Here is a 20,464-nt window from a genome sequence, read left to right on the forward strand (position 1 = left end):
GTGTATGGGATGAGGTAGAAGTCCAACTTCCATCTTCTTGCATATAGATATTCTGTTGTCTTAAAGCATTTATTGAGTAAATATTCTCCATTTAATTGTTTGGCACTCTTGTTAACTGACCATAAATCGAAGAATTTGTTCCTGGACTCTCCCTTCTAGTCTTCTATTCAATGTATCTACCTTCAGGTGAGGACAACACTCTCTCGACCACTGCAGCTTTGTAGTAAATTTTCAGAAACTGAGTATTCTGATTTTCTCTATTTCAAACTTGTTTTGATTCTTTTGTTTCATTAGCATACTATAAAAGTTTTATATGTAGTTTATCCATGACTACAAATGAAAAAAAAGAGGCTAGAATTTTGATAGTGATTGCATGGAATCTATGGATCAATTTGGCAAGTATGGCCATCTTAACAATATTAAATTTTCTTTTTTTAATATTTATTTATTTTTGAGAGAGAGAGACAGAGCATGAGCAAGGGAGGCACAGGGAGAGAGGGAGACAGAGTCAGAAGCAGGCTTCAGGCTCTGAGCTGTCAGCGCAGAGCCCGACAGGGGGCTTGAACTCAGAAACTGTGAGATCATGACCTGAGCTGAAGTCGGATGCTTAACCAACTGAGCCACCAGATGCCCCAACAGTATTAAGTTTTCTGATCCATGAACATGAAATGTCTTTGCATTTATTTAGATCTTTCATTTCTTTTAACAAAATTCTGCAGTTTTTAATGTACGAGCATTGAATTTCTTTTGTTAAATTTATTATTATTTTGTTCTTTTTGATGCTATTATAAATGTAATTATTTTCTTTTATTTATTTATTTTATTTTTGAGGGAGAAAAAGAGAGAGAGAGAGAGAGCAGGAGAGGGGCAGAGAGAGAGGGAGAGATAGAATCTGAAGTAGGCCCCAGGCTCTGAGCTGTCAGCGCAGAGCCAGACACAGGGCTTGAACCCACAAACCATGGGATCATGACCTAAGCCAGAGTTGGATGCTTAACCAACTGAGCCACCCAAGCTCCCCAAATGTAATTATTTTCTTAATGTATGTTTTCATTAGTAACATTTAGACATACTTACGTTTCATATATTGATCTTTTATCCTGAATTCGTGTTAGAATACTTTATTAGTTCTAATATTATTAATGGATTACCTAGAATTTCTATGTATAAGTTTATGCCATATGCAAAGGAAGCAGTTTTACTTCTTCCTTTAGAGTCAGGATACTTTTTATTTCTTCTTTTGAATAATTGGCCTGTTCAGGATCTCTAACACAATTTTGAGTAGAAGTATCAGGATACGTATTGTTGGCTTATTCCTGATATTAAATGAAAAGCATTCAGTGAAAGCATTACATTTTGTGGCCGTGGGATTTTTGTAGATATGTTTTACCAGGTTGAAGAAGTTACCCTCTATTTCTAGTTTGTTGACCATTTCTATCATGAAAGAGTATTAGATCTTATCAGATGCTTTTGCTGAATCTTTTGAGAGAATCATTTGCTTTCTGTGCTTTTTTCTATTAATATGGTGTGTTATTTTGCTGTTTAACTATTAAGCTAACCTTTCCTTCCTGTGATGAATCCCACTTGGTCACAGTCTGAAATTCTTTTTATGTATTGCTGTATTTGACTTTTTAGTATTTTTTGTTTGTTTGCTAAGTATTTTTTTAAAAGTCAATTTAGTAACAAGTGCCAGGTATCCTGTTAGACAATAAGAATGAAATTGTGATCAAAATCCTACAGAATCCCTTCCTTTATGGCCTCCTACTTCAGTTAGGGAGACAGACTTTATTCAGATAGTCACAAATTATGACTAGTATCCAATGAAAACAAACCCTGTGAACAGAAGAATCACGGCTCTATGTGAGCCAATCACAATGGAACAGACCTGAACTGAAATACAGTTTGTTCTTTAATTTGCAGGATATTTAGTTACTAACTAGGAAATGAAGGAGAGGGAAGCATTCTAGAAAGAGGAATAGCCTATTTGAGGAAGTGGGGAGTAGGTGTGGGAGGACTCCACAAAGACCATCATTTCTGGAGAGGTCTGAAGCCTCTCTCCTACACACAACCTACAGCATCCAGGTCCTTCTAGGCCATGTGAATATTTTGCAATTTTACTCCAAGAGCAATAAGAAGCCATTCACAAGTTGTAAGCAAGTGAAGCAACAGTATTCGATTTTCAATTTTAAAAGATAGCTTACACAGCTCTATGGGGAACAGAGTGAATGAAGGACACGGTTGTCAGGAAATTATTCAGGAGGTCAGTGACAGTCATGCAGCTGACAGATGCTGGCTGGTATACTGGCAGAGGCGGGGGGCAGAGGTGGTGTAGGTAAAAGGAACTATGGAATAAATTTGAACTTTTACCTCTGGCATTTTTTCATGACTACAAATTACGAAATGGTATAATTCAAATTCTTCACATTTTATTCTTTATACTATTGTAAAACTCATAATTTTCACAAAACACTTGGACCTGAATGATTGAGATTTTGGAGACTTTTGTCCTATGGAGATAACATAAATTACAAACAGGAAATCCATGGGGTGCCTGGGTGGCTCAGTTGGTTAAGTATCCGACTCTTGATTGTGGCTCAGGTGATAATCTCATGGCTTAAGCCCCATATTGGGCTCTGTCCTGACAATGCAGAGCCTGCTTGGGATTCTCTTTCTCCTCTCTCTCTGCCCCTCCCCTGCTCATTCCCTCTCTCTCTCTCTCTCAAAATAAATAAGTAAAATTTAAAAAACAGGAACTATAGAAACATTTAAGAATCTATAACATTATAATTATGTTATAATTAATTATAACATTAAGAATATATAACTAATTGTACAGCATCAAAACATCCAAATCAAGCTTGTGCATCAGTGTTCAAATGGTATGATAATGTAAATAGAGGATGAAAAACAACTTTGAAGTTCATTTGAAAGAAAAATCCTCTAAAACTAAATATAACATTTTCTAATGCACATATGTGCTAGTAAGATAACTAAGAGAATTTTTATACCTCCTGCTTTAAAAATATTGTGTTTTAGAATTTTAATGTTTAAAAATTAGCTAATAGTTTTATTATGGAAGCAAATTTTTGTTTTTGTCTTTTGTTTTGTTTTGTTTTGTTATATAACATATTGCCAGGACAAATTTCAATAAACAAGAAATTAATTTTCTTGTCACCAATTCCGGTTTCTAGTATTTTCATTTTATAGAATCACATTTGCAATGATGAAAACTCTAATTTGCACAAAAGAGCAATGGAAAATTAATTTAAAAACACATTTGGCTGCACATATGTTAGGAATAAAATTGTTGTTTTAAATGGCTTAATTAGAACAGTTTGTCATACTTAGTGGAAACTAGTATAATGGCATTATTTTAACCACTAAGTTGTGGCAGAAATCGAGAGAGTATGGAGACACTCTTTTGAAGCTTTGTTCTTTTATGTGCTTCAGAACAGTCCTATCTGTCTCATTATCTGCAAGGTACTTGTCACTATAAAACTGAGATATTCAGAAAGATGTGAGACTAGAGCATAAAGAAAGATCAGTTTGAGCAAAATAACATCTATTCAACATTTAGCACATGCAAACCCTTTTTGTCTTTGAATGTGATATTGGTCTGAAGAGAGTTTGATTTCTAATAGTGAATTTCTTATACAAAGCCAAATTAATTAGCTCAATGCCTGCAGATGGACAGAAGAGCAACCACTTTGCTGAAAATGAAAGGAAACACATGGCTTAGGTCTTGGTCAGGGTCATGCTTTCCACAGCTCTTAGGGGGCTTTTCATGACGGGACTTGATCTGCACAAGGTAACTATTCACACACTATATCTGCATCTCCCTCTGTTACTCTACACGCACTAAACATTCTGAGCAAATGAGGCCATTAAATCTTTCTCATTGCATCCCATATTCTCCCTGTTTGGTTTTAGTAGCAGCGAGCATTTCCTCATCTCACCAACTCCCTTGTCCAAACTCTTCCCCAACCTCAAGTAGGAGCTGTTCAAATGCCCTAAACTACCTGAGACCCAGACCTTCAAGGAGGTAATTGTGCCCCTCTCCCTGTTCCCATAGTGATTATCTTCTTCCTCACTTAGGCCCTTACAGGTCACTTATACATGTGGCTATCTGATGTACTCCATGAGATTATAAACTCCCTTGAGGCCAAATCCTTCTTATCTTCATATTTCACCTCTTTCTTTGCCTCAAATAGTTCTTGGTGCACAGCAAAGTACTGTCAAAATGAATTGCCTTCATGGGGTTATGGGTAGGCTCAGGCTCATGACGCATATAATGACTGAGTGAGTGACTCATAGAGCCAACGCAGGGAGAGGAACTTGCTGCTCTTGGTTTTTAATAGTGCCCTAGGGATTCATTTGGAGAAAGACTTCTTCTCACAGGGAAGTTTCTTATATATCAAAAGAAAAAGAGGGAAGTGATGGAAAAAGCCAAGGGAGTTAAGAATTTTGACCCAGAAAAACAACAATGGCACTGAAACAAGATTGAGCTAAGCCTAAGCCCTTATTAAAGCTGAGACTCTCCACTGAACACCCCTTTTACCCTTCCTGATGGAATTCTTTGCTGCACAGCTGATTTCTGAAAACTAGACCAACAGAGTAATTTAAAAATTGTGGATTAAAAAAAATATTAACTGCAGATCGAGGATATTTGTTATTCTTTCCCGGAGAATCAGTATCTTAACTCCTTTTCTATGCTTCCAGAATCACCCCTCATACTTTGTGAACTTGGACGAGATTATCCAAGCGCACTTCCACCACAGAAGCTAATGTTCCAGATACTCTCTTCACTTCTCTTGCAGCTAGAGCTCAGGCGAATGACCTGTGTGCTGCCAATCACATTTCTAGAGATGACTGACTAAAGAAACTCTCTGGCAGAGAGAAAAATTACAGCAAGTTCAAATGCCAGGAGCAGCCAGAGCAGGGACGCCAATGTGGGTGTTACAGGTCAAGGGCTAACTCTGCTGAGGTGCTATAAGCAGCTCTCATTGCACTGTGAGGGTACATGCTGGTCGTCACAAATGCATTTCATGAAGGAGTTTGTGGAATTTTTCTGGAATACTTGACTTTAAGTCTCCTGGAATTCTGGTGATTCCATCCACAACCTACTATTCTTATAGCACATTATTTTCCTTAATGGAGCAGATGACTTCAGTACCTGCCAGTCAACTTCCAACTGCCAGCACCTGCTCCTTGCTTGAAGGCTTGCTCTGGTTGCCTGAGCCCACCCCACTCCCCACCTCATGCATGATGGAAAACAGGTTGGAAATAATGGGAAATTAAAAAGCCTACAGGATTGGCCCTTCATCAGGAATTGCTAGGAGTTTGTTCACAATGCCCCACTTTCCCCTCAGGGGTAACAACCATGGTGGATTAAGCTACTATAGTGGCCTGTTTGATAATGCACTTTTTTCCCCCCCCTTGTGGCTTCTTTCCTGTTTCTTTATCATTTCCCAATTCCTCTGCTCATGTTGCTGGGATCACTTCCCAGATGATCTATTTGCATATGAATCTGGTTTCAGAGTCTGCTTCTGTAACACATACTCAAACACTTAAAAAAAAATTCAAAACTTGGTTTATGTCACCTATAAGGCAGAAACCTGATTACCTTCATATATTCTGGAATTTCACATTACAGAAACATGTCTAGTCACATGATGAGTGAAAAGATCTAAGCTCTCATGTTTCTCTCTTTACCTTTCTGCTCCTTTCTCATTCTAATTGGAATTTTATAAAAAAAACAAAAACAAAAACACAACAAAACAAAAAGAAAACAAAGCATGGAAAGTGAAATTCTAGAGCTCTTATATTAAATACCATAATGAGCTCTTACTAAACAAGTGACACTGGGGGTGCCTGGGTGGCTTAATTGGTTAAGCGTCCGACTTCAGCTCAGGTCATGATATCACGGTTCGTGGGTTCGAGCCCTGCGTCAGGCTCTGTGCTGACAGCCAGCTCAGAGCCTGGAGCCTGCTTCAGATTCTGTCTCCCTCTCTCTCTGATCCTCCCCTGCTCTCTCTCTCTCTCTCTCCTTCTCAGAAATGAATAAAACATTAAAAAAAAGAACAGGTGACACTGGACTATTTACCTAATTTTTCTGAATCTCGATTTCTTCTCAGAGAAACTCTCTTATTGTGAAAAAACATAAAATAAATCTTTCAAGTGTCTACACAGTACCAGTCACTCAAACAGGCAACATATGAACATTACTTTCTTCCTCTTTGTTCTCTCATTTGCTCCTTTCCTTGACCAAACTTGTTCCTTTTTATGTAAACGATACTTGAACAAAATCAAAATATCCGAGTAAATATGGCTTTGGTGCTATCATTCAATGCATAATGCATGGAGAACCCTAGATAGAACATTTCCCGGAAGGTGGTAACTCGGATTGTACATTTGATGACACTTTCACTACACCTAAGGGTCTGCTCAACATGTATGGAACAAAAGTCACCTTGCACAAAACACACCCATCTAGTATAGATAGGTTTCCTTCAATAGCTTCTTTCTGTGCCCATGACTTTTTCACAACACATGCTTCATTCCTTCTCACATAGTCAACACATTGATCTTATATCCTTAGTGCCCTAAATATTTCTCCAGCCACTGCCTTCCCCAGAGCTGCATGCTCTTTAAGTCTGAACAACTAATTTGACTAATTGGGTAAACCAATTGAACCCAACTACTTTTCCAAATAACATTGGCATTTTTTCCCCTTGGGCTTTATTAACTCTGAGAAACCAGGAGAACTTTAAGCACAGAGCAGAATGTTTAAGGGGGATATATCTGGACAAGAAGATATTTTTCACACTGTCAAATCCTACACCATAGGTGACTGCTTTTTCCGGCAAAATATACCACTGGCTCTGTGACTTTCTGATGATAATAAATCTCTTATTTCTACACCCTGATGTTGACAATTAGTGACTTTTTAAAGTATTCATTAGCAAGTGCTTTTTAAACACCATTATGTTCAAACCTAACTTCTAGGTATTAAAAGTCAGCAAATAAAGAGCCACCCTCCCCGCCCCCACACTCTAAGACCTTATATGTTAGTTGTGAAATTGAAGTACATATGCATGAAGTTTTCATGTGTAAGTTGAAGACTATATATGACTTCCTGTGCAAATGAATTTTCATGCACAAAACACTTTAATGGAGTTCTAGAATGTTAAGATGAATGGGTATCATAATAGCTAAGAATGACAGTATGGAGTGTGTGAAGATGGGAGGAACCCTTGAAAGAAGGAAGAGTATTTAGCTCAGGGAAGACAGAAAAAAATGAACATTCCAGGTAGGGACAATTACTGTGGCAGAGACTGAAGGGAGCTCTATTACGAAAGTGATGTGACCCATTGGGCCAAAGCAGAGTTCTAATGTTGAGAAATCTGTGAATAACTTGAGTACGGCCATATTTTTTGTTTAGCCGGAGAGGTATGTGTGCCTACAGGTTGATATTTTATGTGAGAGTGAATGGGAAATCACTGGATATACATCATATATCTTCCGGGAACAACAATTTAACTCATATTTAAGGGAAACACAATTGACATCAAAACAAAGAGCCACACATACTGAGAGTAGGTTACAAGACTAACATGAAACTCAGCAGCAAGGCCCGAGGGGAAACGGATTTGACCTGTGTAAATACCCTATTGGTAGCCAAAGACCAGACTGAGGGTAGGGTCACCAAAGATAGTGTTTACAGTAGAAAAGTAGAGTTTCGGGTGCCTGGGTGGCTCTATCAGTTGAGCTCTGACTTTGGCTTAGGTCATGATCTCTCAATATGTGGGTTTGAGCCCTGCATCTGGCTCTGTATTGACAGCTCAGAGCTTGGAATCTGCTTCAGGTTCTGTGTCTCCTCTCTCTGCATCTTCCCTGCTCTCTCTCTCGCTCTCTCTCTCAAAAATGAATAAACATTTAAAAAAAATTTAAGCAGAAGTTGGGGGCAGACAGGCCAAGAACTACCCACGAAAGAGCTTGAGAGGGACTAGTGGGAGAAATAGGGGGTGATCCAAGAGTCAACTGTCATGGAAGCTATAATATCAAAGAAGGGATTGTCATCCCTGTCAAATAACGCAGATAATTCAAATGAGATACAAATTAAAGATATCCTTTAGATTTAATTCTTAATAAATTATTAGCAACACCCAACAGAGTAATTTCAGGAAAAAGGTGTTGCAAAGCTCAAATACAATTAGAATTTTAGACAGGGGCAAGGTTTCTTTTCCCATTCCCAGAAAATAGGTCTCAGTTTCCCTGGGGTGAAACCCTCTGGCTCCCCACAGATGCTGTTAGGAGTTCCTCGTCCACCAGCCTAGCAATCCATATGCCTCCACTGTGCTGAGCAAGTTGACTGCATGACATCAAAGTAGGGAGCAGGATTTTCAGGACTGAGTCTGATATGAGGAAGTCAATACATGGAACAAGAGATTTCAAGGGCCAAGGGGGAGGGTGTTGCATGAACACTGCCCTTCAGTGACAGATCTACCTCCAAGGAAAAGTACTATCTCCAAAATAGCTGAAGGAGTCTGAGGTGGAAAGAAATAACTATATTGTGGGTGAGGAGCCCCTCTAGAAAAAAAAGGAAAATATACAATGCAAGTGTGATGCTTACCAGTGTTTGCTAACTGTGACCTTGAGACCTGTGTTTCTTCCCATGTTTTTAGTCTTTGACTTCCTGAGGTAACCTTAAGTGAGGCACATCTCCATTTTGAAAGTTGGAATCAAATTTTTTTCGATGAGTTTCAATAGTGTCAAAGGATATAACTTCTAGTTTGGATAGAAATGCTAAATGGCTTTCTAAAATGTATCCAAAAAGGTTATAAAAATAACCATGATGATGTAATTACCTTATCATTCAGTTCAAAACATACGAACCTATCCTTTTTAATATTCAAAAATCTCATGCCTTTTCTTTCAGCGAAATCATATTTTCATTCCATTTTCCCTACAGGTTATCTTCCTGTATTTTTATACATGCGTGTTTTGACTGAACACGCTATCATCTTTCTTTGCAATAAAAATATAATTAAATATAAAGGTATAACAACATTTCCTATGAACATAGGTTTGAAATGTCTAAAATTTCTTCTGGAATTATTGTTAACAATTACCTGCAGTAACCAATTGTTCAGGGAAACATTAGAAATCATCATAAATAACATTTTAAAACATAAAAAAAATGTACAAAGCCTTATTGGAAATGGATCTATTACTAAGACAGAGGAGGTCTATCTATTGATGATATCGTGACTAAAGAGATTTCCCATTAGCACCTGGAAGCTTCTGTATTTATGGGCAACCCAGCAGCTAAGATGTGGGATGGGGACAGGGGTGAATAACTGTCAAAGGGGAGGTAGGAGAGGAGAACGGAGGTGTCCATTCAGAAAAGGCATTTTCCCAAGAAAGAGCCTATGTGGAAGTGGGGGATTTGAAAATCAATTTCCTTAATCTATTCTTACTCAAGGACACTTACAGTCTCTTGTTATTTACATCCAGGACACAACATCTCAAAGAGATGAAGAGCATCTCAAAGAGTGCAGTTCTCCTGAAAAGAGAGTTTTCCTTCCCATCTGACTATGCCCATTTGGGAAAACGTCTTTGTCTTTTGTGCTATAGACTCTAGCACAGGAGCTAGACATATATATAGTATGTTATATTCAGAGAGCCATTATAGGATTGTTTATAATTTAAGGAAAAGAGCAGTGGGAATCTATTCCTTCTCGTTATAACTTTTCCGTTCCTTACATTAAGTGCTAACATTACTTTATTAAAAGGATTCTGTTGCAAAATCCAATCCAGTGCTGTGCAAAAGACTTGGGTCCAGGGAGGAAGGTGGTGCCAGTGTTTATCACGAGGATGCTGTCATAGGAATATAGGAGCCTCTGGTTCAAAAGAGGGGCAGGAGTGAAGGTAGGGACAAGCAGTGGGGTTGGGGTGTGAGTGCAGACAAGAATCAGGTTTTTAGTATAGGGGTGCCTGAGTGATTTAGTCGGTTAAGTGTTCGACTTTGGCCCAGGTCATGATCTCATGGTTGATGGGTTGGAGTACCACGTCGGGCTCTATGCTGACAGCTCAGAGTCTGGAGCCTGTTTCAGGTTCTGAGTCTCCCCCTCTCTGTTCCTCACCCACTTATGCTCTCTCTGTCTCTCTCTCTCTCAAAAATCAATGGACATTAAAAACTTAGAAAAGGTTTTTAGTATAATATAAACAAGGAAGGCCCATAAACTTATGCCATAAAAATGGCTAAAGAAACATTTCTCCCTTTAAAGCAAAAAGCATGCAAAATATTGAGGAACTATAGATAAGAGATAGCCACTGCCATCTGAGAATTTTATCAGGTAGTAGAAAACAAATCACTGCAGTTTGGGGAATAACATTCAGGGTGAGAACTGCATTGACCAAACCTACAGAGAAATGATTTCACAAAAATAATGTTAATTTTTAGATGACTACATTGGACTCTGTTTCAGTGGCATGATGAAGACAACATATCTGTCTGGTGTTCTTTTAGGCAGAGGAGCCACATAATAAATGCAAGCTGGAGTGGCTGACATTAGAAGAAACTCATCCCACACTAGTCAAAGAAAAAAAATCAAGTAAAAAAAACACAACAAAAAACAGAAATGAAGATATTGAGCAAGGTATGAATCATATCCTGTTCTCGTAAAACTTTGTGGTTATATTTGATTTACACAATTTGGTTATGGGAATCAGCCACCAGAAGTTTGTATAAATGATTTTTTTGCCCAAAGTGTACAGAACCAAAAAGGACAAACAGTTTCAAACACAGGAAATTGCTACATCTTCAGAGGAAAACCCTGGCATTTACTTAAATTTGTGCTCTAAATGTCAAATTCAACACAAGACAAAGATAAGGTGTACTTTGGGCCTAATATGTGAGGACACTCTCAGCACAGTGCTTGCTCAGTGTACACTCATGTTTAATGAATAAATCAACACTTGTTTAATGAATAATTAATGAATGGTCAGTACCCTAGTCCCCCCAAAGAAACCTCCATAAACTACACATTAGGAAGAAGTACACTGACATCTATGAAAACCTGCCATTACTGTATTAATTCTCAGAAACAGATTTATTAAAATTTTTTTAAACATTAAAAAATGGTGAATTAAAAATGTAGTTGTATTGTCTTAGTTCTTCCACTATGATCTCACATATTCTATTTTTTTAGAGAGAGAAAGCGAGGGAAGGGCAGAGAAAGAGGGAGAGAGAGAATCCCAAGCAGACTCTGTACTGTCAGAGCAGAGCCTGAGGTGGGGGTCAATCCCATGAATTGTGAGATCAGGACCTAAGCCAAAACCAAGAGTCAGATAATTAACCCACTGAGCCACCTAGGTGTCCCTCACATATTCTTAATATAATGTATTTATAAATCATTTCCCTCAAAAAACAAAGCACAGATTCAAGGTTTTATCTATCTATCTATCTATCTATCTATCTAACTATCTATCTATCTATCATCTATTCAGAGAAAGAAAGAGATTGTGAGCAGGGGAGAGGATGAGGGGGAGAGAGAGAGAGAGAGAATCCCAAATAGGCTCCTCACTTAGTGTGGAGCCTGACTCGGAGGTGGATTCCCAGGACCCTGGGATCATGACAAGTTAAGGAAAATGACTGAGATCGACCTCAAGCAAGGCCACCCCAGTGTAGCAGTTTCCTTTTGTTACTTTAACGTGATGTTTGTTCTTTTGCTTCTTAAGGTGGAGGATAGCAGCCAAAGAAGCTGAACACCATATATATAGCATATCTACTGCAAAGGTATAATAATCCACAGATGTGCAAGCCAATGGACTCACAGATGCAGAGTTTGTTTTTTCCGTGAGCTGAAAAGAAGTGCAAATTGAAACTAAGTTGATCTGGCATCCCATACATTTTACACACATCTGATAGTATTGTTATTAAAAATCTACCAGAAGGGCAGAGCAAAGGCATTCATCATATTCTGACCTCATTTTTTTGCCTTGGTAAAAAGATGATATAAGAGAGGGAAAAGTTTTTCTCCCTTAGTAAATTATTAGTTATGAAATTATTCATACAAATGTTAGGAGGCTTATAGATCAGGAATAATTTCAATGGGCAAATTGGCCTTCTGAGTGTAGGTCCACATTTTATGCTGAATTGAGTGAAGGGCTGACCCTGACGTATGCATTATGAGTCTAGCATATTTAACAGGGGGTTCACAGAGAACTGCATTTCTAGTGTTACATAATATCAGGCAGATTAGGGGTCTGCTCCCATTAGAGTTTCACAGCCCCTGACTTGCACTTAGGGAAGATGAGTGTTTAGGGCTTAACAAATTGAGTGCTTTTGCTCTATGATTTTAGAGATAAATGACTCACACTAATGCTGTTCCAAAAATAATATGCTACCTCTGCCAAGTTCATGGTAGTGTTACCTATTTATTCAACTTCCAGTTTTTAAATTTTGCTAATATACTGCTTCAGTTAATTACACAGTATTACCTTATCTGTATCTATCTGCAAAACCCCCATGTGAACAACATCATTTCATGTGTACATGAATGCCAAGTCATTTCAGTGGATCTTTGAAGATAGTAAAAGTTCCATTTTAGTTACCTTTTTCTTCCTCCCCAGTTCTAGCTTCAAGTATTCACCCAACTAATGACCACATGTTGCCGGGTTACTTGGAAATAGGACTGTGCACCTTCTGGCTGATTTCTAGTCCCACTGATGGGAAGGCTTCCTACTGCCCCTTCATCTCCATGCTGTGACAACCAAATCTGGCCACAAGTAAATCATATGGTCTATCTGATATATATGTATGTATAACATACATACATACATCTATATATATACGTATATGTATGTATACATATATATCATATAAGTATATATACACACATATACATATATGTATATATATAGACGTTTGTATGTATGTTATGTGTGTGTGTGATATGAGAATATTTGCTCTCTGCCTTTCTGTATTCAAATAAAATACACTGTTAAATTACTTCTTAATATCTTCTTAAAGAAACTGAAATATTTCATACACCACAAATCTTAAAAATAACAAGAAACTTCCAAAATACTTCTTCAGGGTCAGATATTTGGCAAAAGGCATTTCACAATTCATTCGAAGTAGGCATTCAGATACTGGTTTTCAATAATATATGGTTGTTGAACCCAATTACTCAAAGATAAAGTCCAAAATCAGAAATTTGGTCATTGAGTAAATTGAGGGCCAAATTGTTGCTTAATTTCCTGAGACTGAAAATAAAATTTGACTGAGATGCTTTCATTTCTCTCTCTCCAAATGCATGTGTGTGTGTGTGTGTGTGTGTGTGTGTAAGTGCACAGGTATGTATATATATTGTTATCAACTTGCTAAATATCTTATTGGTCTAATTCGAATATTTTATGACTAATAAAACTACAGAGGCTAGTATTTTATACATTACTAACACAGGCTAGGATTTTAGTACTTACATGGTGAATCATAACTCAAACTCAAATTTTAATCTGGCTTCAAAATTATTAGGTTTTATGGGCATTCTGTAATTGCAGGCTTCAAAACATAGCCATTTAAAAGTGAGCAAAACACCTGCCTTCTGTTCCCCTCTGTCTTCTGTGTCATCTGAGTGAAAGAAGAACACTGACTTTGCTTAGGTTTGTAATGAACAGCTTTAAGAAAATTCCCCTGTGGTTGCCTTGACCTTTCCAACTGTAATATTCTTGGGATTAACATTTTCCTACGTTAAAAACATGACTGCAAAATGAAATATGTCTGCTGCACAGTAGAGATTGGAGTACAATGTTCATTTTTATACATACACATTTTTACATTGGGATGTGCTTTTAGCACATTTCAAATGTGCTAAAACAGTACTACTAATGCTAAAGATGGATTAAATAATATTAGAAAGGACTTGAGTATGGGAAAGAGAATTCTAAGTGGAAGGTAGAATCAAATTCAATGGGCATCTATTTAACTTACTAAGAAGATAAATAAGAATGGGCCAAACAAATGTGGATGAATTTCCATCAAGAAAAACATTAAGATTATATATATATAATATATATATAATTTATATATATAAACATCTACCACATATCACATATATACACACACACATATTACAGTGAAGGTTACCTATAAAATATAGGATTTATTTAAGAATATAAACAGATTTAATGACCACTGAATCGATAGATCAATTCATTAGATTTTTAAAAAATATTTGAGAGAGAGATAAAGTGGGGGAGGGGCAGAGAGAGAGTGAGAGTGAGAGAGGATCTGAAATGAGCTCTGGGCTGACAGCAGAGAGGCTGATGCAGGGCTCAAACTCACAAACCAACTCACAAACCATGAGATCATGACCTGAGCCGAAGTTGGATGCTTAACCGACTGAGACACCCAAGCACCTCAATTAATTAGATTTTATATAAGATGTGTAATCTCCTTCCTATTTATTTATTTGAGAGAGAGAGAGAGAGAGAGAGAGAGAGAAACTTACACAATCTCCATGCTCAGTACAGACCCTGATGCAGTGCTCCATCCTAAGACCTTTCTTTCCTCTCGTTTTAAAATAAAATCAGTGGGGCAGGGGGTGCATGAATGGCTCAGTGGGTTAAGTGCCCAACTCTTGAGCTTGGCTCAGGTTATGATCTCATGGTTCATGGGACTGAGCCCCAGTCTGGCTCCGTGGTGACAGCTGGGCACCTGCTTAGGATTCTCCCTCTCTCTCTGCCCCTCCATTGCTTGTGCTCGTTCTCCCTCTCTCTCTTTCTCTCAAAATAAATAAGGCATTTAAAAATAAGTAAATAAATAGAATTTAATCAAAATGCGCAAGAACATGTGGTCAAATATAACCTGAACTGATAGTATAAGAAAGACATGATGTTGACTCATCCTGGGAACTCAGTGGACAGAGTCAATTGCCGACTGGATAAACAAGCACATGCACCAGGAACATAGCCCACTGAGCTGTAAGTCCTCTAACAGTTTCTTTTCGTCTCTAAAACAGACCGGGCATGGAATCGCCCAACATACCTAATGCAGCTTCTCAGGAAGCAACTTTTCTGTCTATCTGATAGCATTATTTTCAAAAATCAATTTGTGATCATCAGCTCACCCTTGTGATTTTACACCAAGAGAGATGATGAAAAGCCTTTGGCTTTTAGGAAAAGTTACCTACACCCACCATTTATATGACTCAGTAAATTCATGTAAACCAAAACAAATTCAACAAACTGAATAGTTAAAGCCAAAGCTTTTTGTACTTTTTACATACATATTTCAGAGTAAGGGCAGCTTATCTGGTACCTGTTCTGCCATCTTTTCCCCTAACAGTATTCTTCATCTTTTGCTCCCCATTCTAATTAAAAAAAAAAGAGTTGAGTCTAAGTATCCACCATGGGTTTCATTGTAGGAAAAAAATCTATTATTATGAATACAAATGTTTACATTTAAACAAATATGTCCACTACCCTTTGTTATTTTAGAAATTTTCCAAATAAGAATTTTTTTCTATCTATGCAATAAAAGTTGTTTTTTTTTTTTACAAGTGGTTTATTGTCAAATTAGTTTCCATATAACACTCAGTGCTCATCCCCACAAGTGCCCTCCTCCATGCCCATCCCTCCTCNATAAAAGTTATTTCTAAAGAACATTTTAATGTTTATTTTGACAGAAAGAGAGCACAAGTTGTGGGGAAGGGGAGTGGGGAGACAGAAGGAGAAAGAGAATCCTAAGCAGGCTCCATGCTATTAGTGCAGAGGCAGACAAGGGGCTCTAACTCAAAATTGTGAGATCACGAGCTGAAATCAATAGTTTGACGCTTAACTGACTGAGCCACCCAGGCACCCCTCTAAAGAACTTCTAAAAAGACAATAAAAATGCAAAAAAGATATGTATCATTTTCTTTACAATGGCAACTGCGGGACACTTTCTTTAATCAACTCAGTACAAAGTTTTCCGGTTAAGAGTTACTGCTTATAGTCTCTGCTACCTCTACTTTCCGCTCTGAAATCAGTGCAATAAAAACCAAACCAAACCAAACCAACAAAAAGCAGACAAAAAGCTTTTCTTTTTAACAAAAGTGTGGATGATCTTCTGCCAAATATAATGAAATACTGGGCAGACTGAGGGAAAGGAAGATTCTAGGTATTTAAACCACATCAGATGTCAAAGAGGATACAGCATACTCCCAAGTTAGGTGGCATGCCCCAAAAAGTGGGCGTGGGGGCAAATCAGCGATCCTGAAGAGAGAGAAGGTCAATTGGCATATAAAGGCAACAGAAAGTCCATGTGCTTAGGTGACATGATGGAGTGACAAGGAAAGCAGAGTAAGAAGAAGAACATCATGGACACATTATCTTTGCCTCAGGCTCTTCCCAAAGCGCCAGGGTGGAGGAGTACAGTACGTGAATATCATTTCTAAAATGTCTAATCTCTGGCAACCAAGGACAAGTGAAAAAACCAGCGAAGGACATGTAGGCTGCTGCTAGGAGTCAAAAATATCTTCTATCAATGAGCAGAGATATACCCAAAAGTAGAGTACCCAAAAGTGAGTTTGCATAACCGACCCAAATTTTACAGGCATGTTTTTCCAGCTCAGTGCCCTGGCTCAGACTGAAGTAATATTGTGAAGCAGGAAACTGCCCCAGAAACGAGATATTTTATTCCATGATTAGCAACAATTACAAGTGACGCAGTATGTGATATAGGCAAAGAACTGACAAGAAAATATGAGCAAAGGAATATAAGTGATACGTACATAGATATAACACACACACACACACACACACACACACACACAGAAGAAATTGAGAAAAAATTGCTCCTTAAAATCAATCACAGACAACATGGCCTATAAGAATGAAAACAAGCTCAAATAATAGTTTCAAAGTAGCTATAATGACACAAGGCTGAACAGTGCTCGCATAGCTCAGAAATGAAAGGCAAAATCTTATTTATAAATTCAAAAACAGTCGCTGTGAAAAGGAAAATAGACACTACTGAAAAAGCCAGTTAACCTAAAGACCTAGTTTGATCTCGTTCAAACAAGAATAATGGAGAAAATACTGAAATTTACATATGACTATACATGCTCAGATTGTATCTGGAAAGTAACAACATAAATTTAACAATGGTGCTTCTGGGAAGGCTAAACAATTTGGGAGTCTTAGGGGTAGGAAGGACAATTACCTCTAATATATATTTTTATTTTTTCATATTCTTTTTTTAGTTTTTATCATTAAAATGTTATAATATCAATTATGTACTGTGGCCATAGTCTGTTGTATTATACTGTATTAATCTATCGTAAAGACACTTGAAATTATCCCATAGACATTTATGGCCAATTAAATTTGTTCTTTAGTGATGGATCTTTGTTTTATAAAGTATTTCATTAAAACCACACTGTACTCTCACTGTGCATATTTAAAAAGATGTGATCAGACTTAAATGTCAATGAAAAAAGTACAAAGGTGGCAGAGAGATCACAGAACGTAAAAAGAAAAAAAATTGTGGTGAAAACATTTCAAATGATCAGAGACCAGAATTCTTTTTTTTTTTTTTTTTACAAATAGTTTATTGTCAAATTAGTTTCCACATAATACTCAGTGCTCATCCCCACAAGTGTCCTCCTCCATGCCCATCCCCCCATCCCCCCCACATCCATCAGTCCTCAGTTTTTGTCAGCATTCAAGAGAGAGACCAGAATTCTTAATAGCACATTGGGGAAGAAGAGAAATATGATTTCTAGTCCCCCAAGAATGGTGGGCCATCTCAAAACTTTCCATGAGTTGTTTGTTGTTGTTGTTGTTTGGGATTTGTTGTGGTGGTGGTGGTTGTTGTTTTAATACACATTTCTGGGCCTGAGCAGAGCTGGCTCCAGTAATTTGTGTGAGGGTGCCAATTTCTTTTAATTATTTTTTTTTCTTACTGTGTAGTTTTGAGAGAGAGAGAGAGAGAGAGAGAGAGCAAGAGCGTGAGAGAGTATGCACAAGTGGGGCAGGGGCAGACAGCGAGGAAGACATAGATTCCGAAGCAGGCTCCAGGCTCCAAGCTGTCAGCACAGAGCCTGATGCAGGGCTCGAACCCACAAACTATGAGATCATGACTGGAACCAAAGTCTCATGCTTAACCGACTAAGCCATCCAGGCGCCCCCCAATTTCCCTTTCAAATGGCCCTTCTTACTTGCACATCACTGCTTTAATCATACCATCCTCTATGAGTCTCATTGGTATAGGATCATGCTTTGTGTACACAATGTCAACAAATTAAGTGACATGAAAGTACAGCTTTATTTAACCGAATATGTACATACTGCATATTTAAGAAACAGCGCTTGAGGGGCGCCTGGGTGGCTCAGTTGGTTAAGCGTCCGACTTCGGCTCAGGTCATGATCTCACGGTTCATGGATTCAAGCCCCACATCAGGCTCTGTGCTGACAGCTCAGAGCCTGGAGCCTGCTTCAGATTCTGTGTCTCCCTCTCTCTCTGACCCTCCCCTGCTCATACTGTCTCTCTCTCTCTCAGAAATAAATAAAACATTAAAAAATTTTTTAATAAAAAAACAGAAACAGTGTTTGAGACATGTATTCTTTTTTGATTATTATTATTATTATTTTGAGAGAATGAGCATGAGCAGAGAAGGGGCAGAGAGAGAGGATCCCAAGCAGATTCCATGTTGACAGCAGTGAGCCTGTGGTGGGACTCAAACCCACAAACCATGAGATCGTGATCTGAGAAGTCCGACGTGCAACAACTGAGCAACCCAGGTGCCCTGCGTTCTGTCTTTTCAAAACACTGCCTTCCCATCAATGGGTCTCAATGCATGCTAGCCTTTGAGAAGTGACATTAATGGAAATGGTTACATAAGACAAAATCTTAATTAAAAAAAAACTTTAACATATTCACAGGAAATTTTTTGAAGATCATGATATTGATGTATTTTGCATCATAAGAAGCTAGACAAAATGGGAAAGGTAGATATTAATATAATGAAAAAAGAAAGTAACTGAGCATGCATATGACTTGGAAAAAATATGCCAAGAACAAAAAATATTGCGTTTTATTTAACTGCTTTAAGTTAAATGTAGTTTTCCCTTTCAACCTAAGAAAGTAACATAACGGTAAACTTTGAAAATAAAAAAAATGTTTGAATCTACTTAGTACTTGGAAAAGACAATCACTAAAGGTACAAATGTAATTAATTCTAAGATAATTCTAAGAACAACAATAAATCACTGAATAGAGACAATGATGCAAATGGAGCAAACCGATTTGTATGATTTCATGAAAAAAAAGACAATTTTCCCATTTAATCATTGTAATTAATTCTTCTAAAATTAGGCTTAAAAAACCAGAACGTTCATGGATGATTGATGTGGGGACTTCTGATTGGAAAAGAGAAAGTTCTGTGCTTTATCATAGCAGTTGAAAAAGAGAGGAAAAATAAAAGACAGAACCTTTCATTTCAGCTTTTGTTCTAAAACAAAAATTAAATCAATTTTCAGGGTCTAAAAAGCATTTTCAAATAAAAAAAATCAAATGCTCTTACTTACATGACATAATACACAAAGAAGTCTAATTTAAAATGAAAAAAATTCCAAAAACAAGAATCAAAAGATGAAAAGTATAATAAAGCCAGAGATGAAACAAAATACACACTTTGATTAGGTACCATTGGGCACTCCTATCAGGAATGGCATTGACCTTTTCTGATTAACTACTGCCCCTTGAACTTTCTTTTCCTCAGATAGTTTTAGAAATCTGCCTTTGTCTGTCAAAATCACCCCTTTCATCTTGAGTTTCGAATTCTATACGTTTAGAGCAAATAAAGGTAAATCTGTTCACAAAGATACTATTATTGGCAATGGAAACGCAGACTCATTTTTATTTCTCAGGAGTCGCTCCCATTAACAATAAACTCTCATCTACTCAACGTTATACTTTGAACGCTTGGATCAAGCACTGTCCGGAGGACCCCTCCTGTCCCAGGGCTGTACGAACATGAGTGCGTGTAATTGTTTTGCACTGTGGTTTCTTCCTTGTCTCAGCAGACCCTGCACTACCTGGGCCAGATTATGCTGTGAGCTAATTTTCAGGTTTCATGTGATGATCAGAAAGGAAGGTAGGGATACATTCCCAAATGGAATCTTGAAAGGCAATAGCCTCTGGCACTGTTTTCCAGCAAGAAGGTATTGTCTTTCATAGGTAGGCTAGAGCCACTCCCGCAAACCCAGAGGGTTAAGGAGAATCCCAGACTCCAGACTTTGAATGTGTAGATGCAGGGAGTCATATCACAAGTCATGGTGTACCAGTTCTTCCCCAGAGGGCCTTAATCTTGGTACAGACAGATTTTCCAGATTCAAGCATTTTTCTGGGACTCTCTGACTTCTGTAATTAATTTCTGGGCCTGATCCTTCACTTCACCCTCTAGCTCAAGGACGT

The 20,464-nt window shown here is 37.8% G+C and overlaps 1 protein-coding gene and 1 long non-coding RNA gene across 6 annotated transcripts in view; one reads left to right on the top strand and one right to left on the bottom strand.

Annotated features, from left to right (window-relative positions):
• Nucleotides 1-20,464, bottom strand: part of PRR16 (proline rich 16) — a 787,493-nt gene that overhangs the window by 265,362 nt on the left and 501,667 nt on the right. The gene's annotated exons all lie outside the window — the stretch shown is intronic.
• On the top strand, nt 7,238-11,970 carry LOC144216906 (uncharacterized). The gene is made up of 3 exons (XR_013330788.1): nt 7,238-7,306; nt 10,529-10,658; nt 11,740-11,970. It is a non-coding gene; the product is annotated as an uncharacterized LOC144216906 (long non-coding RNA).

This window comes from Crocuta crocuta, unplaced genomic scaffold (genome assembly GCF_008692635.1).
Source record: "Crocuta crocuta isolate KB4526 unplaced genomic scaffold, BGI_CrCroc_1.0 scaffold218, whole genome shotgun sequence".
NCBI classification, from domain to species: Eukaryota; Metazoa; Chordata; class Mammalia; order Carnivora; family Hyaenidae; genus Crocuta; species Crocuta crocuta.